This window comes from Homalodisca vitripennis, chromosome 2 (genome assembly GCF_021130785.1).
Source record: "Homalodisca vitripennis isolate AUS2020 chromosome 2, UT_GWSS_2.1, whole genome shotgun sequence".
Classification (NCBI taxonomy): Eukaryota; Metazoa; Arthropoda; class Insecta; order Hemiptera; family Cicadellidae; genus Homalodisca; species Homalodisca vitripennis.
The window spans coordinates 237,882,901-237,890,182 of NC_060208.1; the positions used below are offsets into that span (position 1 = coordinate 237,882,901).

The 7,282-nt window shown below is 35.3% G+C and overlaps 1 non-coding gene across 1 annotated transcript; it reads right to left on the reverse strand.

Annotated features, from left to right (window-relative positions):
* Positions 1–2,023: 2,023 nt before the first annotated feature.
* On the reverse strand, positions 2,024–2,094 carry Trnas-gga. Its single transcript has one exon. It is a non-coding gene; the product is annotated as a tRNA-Ser (tRNA).
* Between the last annotated feature and the right edge of the window lie 5,188 nt (positions 2,095–7,282).

Below are 7,282 nucleotides of genomic sequence, written 5' to 3' on the forward strand. Positions count from 1 at the left end.
TTGTTTCCATGTTTTTTTTTACCCTGCAATGTTCTTGTTAACATCATGGTTACCTATAAGACCAATGTAAAGTTTTCGCAAACGTTTAGTCAAGTTCATTGAAAAACCATGCACCGCTATTGAACTGGATATTGCCTATATAGAAGTTGAGCTTCATGCAAAATTTCTATTCTACAGGTCCGTTGGTTCTTAAGGTATCGTATCAACAAACAAAAATACTGAAACGTGAAATTTGTTCATCCCCTTGAACCTTATCTAACGCTCACTCAAAATGAGATCATATAAACAATTTATGTTTTCGTTTGGATAATGGTCACTTCTTTTGTACATATATATATATATATATATATATATATATATATATATATCGATTAAGACTTTCTGCGACTATAGTCAACTCTTAAGTAGATAAAATGAACATCGAACACGATCAGGGTTAGATTAAGTGATACAGATTTTTCAGATTTTATACAATAAAGACGAGGGAAATTTTCAAACTAAAAGTTCTGTTATTTATTTATATTTTGTGCTTGATTTACTATACATATTTTTCACATCTTAAGAAGAGGATAGATTCGAATCCATGCAACTTAAATTTTCTATTTCATAATGTATAGCAATTGGAACTATCCAAAATCCTGTATCCTTTTCAGAGCAGTGTAAACGTATAAACACACATTTATAGAATTGTTATGTGCCGTGGTACTCTAAAACTTGAGGCGATAGAAGTTTTCAATGAAAAAGATAAAACTTTTTAACAAGGTACCGCCGTTTAACAATTAAAACATTCCGTATTAAACTCATCACCTGACACCAAAGATCATAAAAGTACTAAATATAAAGGAAAAACAAAGTGATCGCATTTTAACCCATAAGGATATCATACACCATGAAGTCAAAGATATGTGTTTAGAATAGTAACTTTCAGATGTGAGTATTTCGTAACTAGTGATTTATATAAAAATGCACTCATATAATGTACTAAATAATTACTAAAATATGTGTGGACTCATATACAATTACATTTAATGTGTATGTTATATTTCGCAGTTATTTGGGAGTTTGTTTTATTGAAAATAAAAAAATCGTACTATGAATTCTGGTCTTGGTGATTTACAGCCCTTGAAATCGGATCCTAACAAGTACCAAATGTGCAACATTTAATTTTCGACTCTAAAAAACACACAAGTACGCCAGGACCGAATACTGAGACAGGCCGCAAACTCCGAATCCTTCTGGATTTGATTAGTGCCGAAAAGTAGAATCGTCCGAGAGCCTCGAATTTTAAATGCCTTAGTCCGATAGCTCCAAATAATTTGCAATCCTGTCTGTGAAAGTCAAAACATTCGGAGCCACTATTCGGCCCTGGCGGATTCGGTGCTAACGGACTCCACCCGCGTACTACAGTTACAGTTGGAGGAATTTAGCTGTGCTCGTAGGGCCCTAATACTACCCTTTCAACTAATAAACGCTATCTGTGTGGCGGGTTGCGTTTACGTGCTAGCCGCTGAGATGAAGGCGCGACAATCTCTTTAACGACTTTAAACTCACGATTTCGATTTGCAGATTAGTATTGACAAATACGTTATTTTCAAAAACACATTAAACAACACTATAACAACTAAAAAACAAGGATAAGTCCTATTATTGCTATTATTTGGTATTCTCTTATTATTTAATTCCACCATAATCAGCACTGTCATAAAACAGACTGATTTTAGCAAATGTGATGAGTGTTTTGGGTCATTACGATTCCTGAAAGGAGGGTTTTACCCATTAGTCACAGGAAGTGTTTTCGGGACGCAGCGCATAATGCTACCCCGCCACCCCTCCCGCCTATAACCACACACTCAAGGTCACGCGCACAGCTAAAGTCCTCGAACTGTATCTTACGAAGACGTTCGCACAGCACAGCATGTTAATTGAAACTATCATATCATTATATATATATATATATATATATATATATATATATATATATATATATATATAGTTTCAATTAACATTGAATAACAAAAAGTACTTGCTCCGCCGGGACTCGAACCCGGACCTCTCACTTTCCGGGTGAATGTGCTACCATTACACCACAGAGCCCTTACTTTTTAAAATTCAACTATTTTGTATTTGGCCATATCTGTCACATACGCGTTTAAATAACCAAACTAACATATGGTTGGAAGACCAAATACCTGTCAAACGACTTCAGTAAATATTACGCGTATACATATCAAATCGATCATACTAGTGCGGAATAATGAGACTAGGTAGTTTTAAAAGGGCCGCTATGTTTTAACTGTTATAAGGAGTTTATAGCCACCTCATTGACCAAAACATTTCAAGGTGTGATGGCGGTGGGGAAGTCTGGTCACGTTATACTGTTTACAAACTCGTCTAAGAGGTTCCTGAAGACCAAATCAAGTGGACGACATAAGGGGTAATGTAACGTAATCAGCTTTGCCAGTGCGATAATTGACCAAAGGGCCGGGCCGCCCAGTCAATGATGTAACATGAAAGCCGTGATATTGCCTGTGATTGGTGGGACAGACAGTCGGTCTGCCGGCAATGATAGCCTTTGATGTAAATTGCCACCACGTAAATTATCTTACTTGTAAAATACTCTGCAAACAGGTAAAAAGCATTTTTACAGTGTAAAATAAACCTAAACACCTTCAACAATTCATTATTGTTTTTATTACATTTTAATTAATACCCATTTTTGAACCAAGTTTATATTTTTATACCGGGGAGGAGTACGCCACACCACATGTCGGGAAACAGGCTTAGCTGAGGTTGCATGCTAGAATTATAATTAATAACTAATTAAATTCTTGAGGTGTTTTAAGACAAGGATGTAGAAAGGAAATTAAAACAAAAATTACCGTTAGTCGAATTCCATGGTTGGAGAAAACACATGAATACGTTTAATGGGAAATTTAAAGTATATGACTAACATTTTCTTGCAGTATTTTTCCAAGCGATCTATTCAATTTTTTCATTAAGTGATGTTTCATAGTATTTTTTACGTATTACAAATTTCGATAAGCTATGGAAGGGACTACATCATAACAGCTCGTTAAAATTAAATATTGTCACTGACTTAGATATAGAGATTTTTTATGTATTTCACAGAACGTGTAATGGTTAATATGTGGGCTATGGCTGCATGACACAATGCCGAGTTTGTCTGCTTTTAGTAAGACATATTTTCACAAATTGACGCTCGATTGGGGCTCTGAGTTTTGTTTTTGTACCAATTGCTCGATGCATGATCTTTTGAAAACGTGGTGTCCACATTTTATGTTTAGCAGGTGCAGAGCGACTTCTACACGTCAGATGCAAATTTCTTTATAGCCGGGCATATTATATAATGTATAGAAATTTTTAGGACACTACAAAGCGTTTCAAACGAGTTTTTAAGGCATTGGAATTGAGCCATTCTTTATTGAATTTGGTAAGTTGTCGATAACACGAACACTTGATTGTAAGTGTGAACAAATATTCGTAAACCCTCTTCCTTTGTCCAATTCGGTAGGTGTTTCTACCTCTTGTCTCATGTCAATATATGTTTCGGTCTCTTGTCAGGGCACATTTAGACATACAAAGTAACGTTGTGTTCAAAGACTATTCAGGGACAACAATATTCTTGAATGCTTCTTTGCAAAATTCTCTGAACTTCAATTGTGAAACTATCAGAATTGCTTGCTTTTGTGTCAGTACTGTCATTTGTTGTCTCTCAGGTGTACAAACTCTTGTTTTGTCTTACAAGTGGGTGGTTCCTTGAATCTTCCAGGAATGGGACTGCAGTATCTATTCGGGAAGTAGGTCCCCATCCAGTGATTTGGAATTCTACTTTAGAACTGAATTATTTATTTTCGAATACTAACGGTAAAAACGAGGCTGCTATACCATCGCTACAATCTCTGGCTCTGTGGAATGATGCGTAGTCAGCGTAGCTATAATAGGTGGCATCGCATACGTCCACGTGCGGTGCAGTGCCCTATATGAGTTGACAAGGGTTCAAAGATTAGTCTTAATTCAAAATAGGGGAGGTCAGTATATATTTTCAAATGAATTCAGAGCACTTTCCTTCTAAAAACATCCGTATTGCCGATTAAAATGTCACCGGCGTAGAAAATGTCATAAAAATATTATTGGTCCTTAAGATATAAAAAATAGCATTTAACTGACATATACATTTTTAATTTATTGGGCTTTAAACATTTGAAATGTACACATGATTGGTACTTCTCAGAACAGAATAAGGATATAGTTTTTTTACTAAATATTATTCATGCAAACGTATTGAGTGCAAACATATTAGCAGTGAAACATAAATGGTTGCTTAAATTTACTGTATTGCTACGTAGTTTGGGAATGTTTTACAATCGGTATCGTTGTGTGAAAAATTGGTAAATCTACAACCACACGAATAATAAATTATTACAAGTGGTTATATATTATAAACTATTCCTAGAAGACGGTTGATTGATGTTATCTGTCCTAACAATGATATTCATACTAGAGTGTTCAGAATATATGTTGATTATTTTTGTTGAAAAAATGGAGGATATTTCATAGGTGTTTTCATCGGGCCAATTTGAATCACACGTGCTAATGTATGTGTCATAATCGATAAAGATCATATTGTATGAAGGGCGACAACACTATTCATTTAATAATTAGGATGGTATTGTACCAATAAACGTGTTTTGTCATGGCATCAAGCTCTTGTGACTGGCTGAGAATAGGCGAAACTCATGACTCGAGGAACTTGAAAAATTTCATTTGTGTTTGTCTCTCTGTCTATCTCTAAGTTTTTTTGCACGAAACCTTTTGAACCACCTAACATTTAGACTTTAAATTTTACGCGAAGCCTTATTTCTACATGAGCAACATGTAATTTGATGGTAGAGCATGTCCTCCAAGGGATTTCCCTGAGCTTTGGCGAAAATGTTTATATTCTGTTATGTGCATGATGGCAATGAGAAATTTGCAGAATAATTAAAATTCTAACAAAATGTAGTACAATAAAGTACAGACTACAAGTTACCAAATGGAATGAGCCATAGACTTGAAATGTTGCTTGCAACCTCAGCGGTGCTTGTCACGTGACAAGTGATGTGGCGCCCTCCTACGTTGTTAATTTCATACATCCAGTTGTATTCATTTAAATAGGTTTTTTAAATGATTCCATCCCGAAATAAAAATTCAGGACTAAATCTGCATCACAAAAGACCCGTGAAGGAAATGATATTTGGACTCCGGCCGTGTGATGATCGCACAAAGATAAAGTGCAATGTAAATGGCTCTTGTTTTCGGAAGTTATTAATTCACTCGTTGCATACGAAATGCGTTTTGACAGAAATCCTATTTACGGCTGTGGTGTGATGATATATGGAGGTGTTCTAAGCAGTCGTGGAGCGGACAGCCGACAGGTTCGGGTAGATTAGCAGCTTGCATGTACAGCGCGCTACGACCGTGAAGGGTCGGCTACCCAGCACCACGTTTGAGAGTTCATACTTACGTTTCCCTGGAGGAAAACATTAGTTTATTTCACCATCGTCGTGTTCTTTGAAACCATGAAAGAGCGAAGATCAAAGTAATCCTAGTGATTTGAAGACAAGACTATTAATTATAAGCATCTTCTCTTAGCGCTGACAGGTTACCTTTGTCTATTATAGCTACAAATTGCACACTGTTTTGACTGCTGAATTACAATACTTTTGAATTTGACTTTTAATCTATAAAGTACAAACATTGTCACTTGGCATTTAAATAATCAACATTATCTACTTAAGCTTGTCCAACAATGTTGCTATTTGGACTTTTCATCTATAAATTGATCTCAATGCCGGAAATTTCACTATCAATACTTTCAAATTAAAATTTAAAATCAATAGTATCTCTATGACGCAATCTCAACAGGAAGGAGTAGCTATAGTAGACAATGTGTCGTGAGTTAATGTTCTACTGTAGCTAGTCCAAAAAATTTGATTTTTTGACTCTTAATCTATAAATTGACCACATTATCACCTGGAATTTCATTATGAACAATTTTTAATTTAAAGCTAAAATGAATACTATCGGTATGAGGTAATATCAACAGTGTAGAACTAGCTACAATATAGAACCTTAGTCACTTAATTAAGCCACTCAGATAACTCAGGGTTATGTATAGTTTAAAAGTCACAAACAATATCATATAGCCACTACTTATAAATCACAAAAGTGTAAAACTACCTACAGTAAAGAATGTTTTGTTGACTTATTAGTCTACTGTAGACAATGTTTGATGAGTTTAATGGTCTTCTTAAGCTAGTCCAATAATGTTATTTGGAAATTTACTCTATAAACTGAACACATCGTCACCTGAAATTTCATTGTAAACAATTTATTAATTAAGACCTAAAGTCGATTATATCGCCGGTGAGGCAATCTCTACAGTGTAGGACTAGCTACAGTAAGCAATGTGTGATGACTGAATGGTCTACTGTAGCTAGTACAACAATGTTGATATTTGTACTTTTTGAACACATCGTCACCTGGAATTTCATTGTGATCAATTTATGAATTAAAATCTAAAATCAATACTATCGCCATGAGGCAATCTCATCAGTAGCTACAGAACACAATGTATGATGATGACTTAATGGTCTACTATAGCTAGTCCAACAATGTTGATTGAACAAATCATCACCTGGAATTTTATTATGAATAATTTATGGATTAAATGATTGTAGGACTAGCTACAATAGACAATGTGTGATAACTTAATGGTCTGTAGATAGACCGGCACTGTTGTAATAGCTAGATGACGATACTATTGATTTTGACTTTTATCTTTGAATTTTATACACCGTTTAATGTAGCTAGCTACTAAAGTAGAACGAACAAGGGTTGAAAACTATGTTTTACATCATACCTCATAAACATGGAAATATTAGAAAAAGAATCATTAATTCTGATAACTGCACTAATACTTTCGGTTAAATTCTCACTTTCCTTTTTATCAAGGTGGTATGTTAAGGCAGTATAAGCCCGGGTGGGCTTTGTTTATTTCAAAACCAAAAGTTCCGATGGTCATGACACTCTACCTCACAACACTGCACTAACATGTAAAATGTCTCCCACCTTGCATGCCACCACACTCTGCTGTTGCATGTCCGCTAATACCGCTGTCCTGTCGCCTGACGTCACCTACCTTATCGCGGCTTATAACTCACCTTTTTGTTTGTTTGCCCAACGTATAACGTCATGATAATATCAGAACCTGGTTCTATCA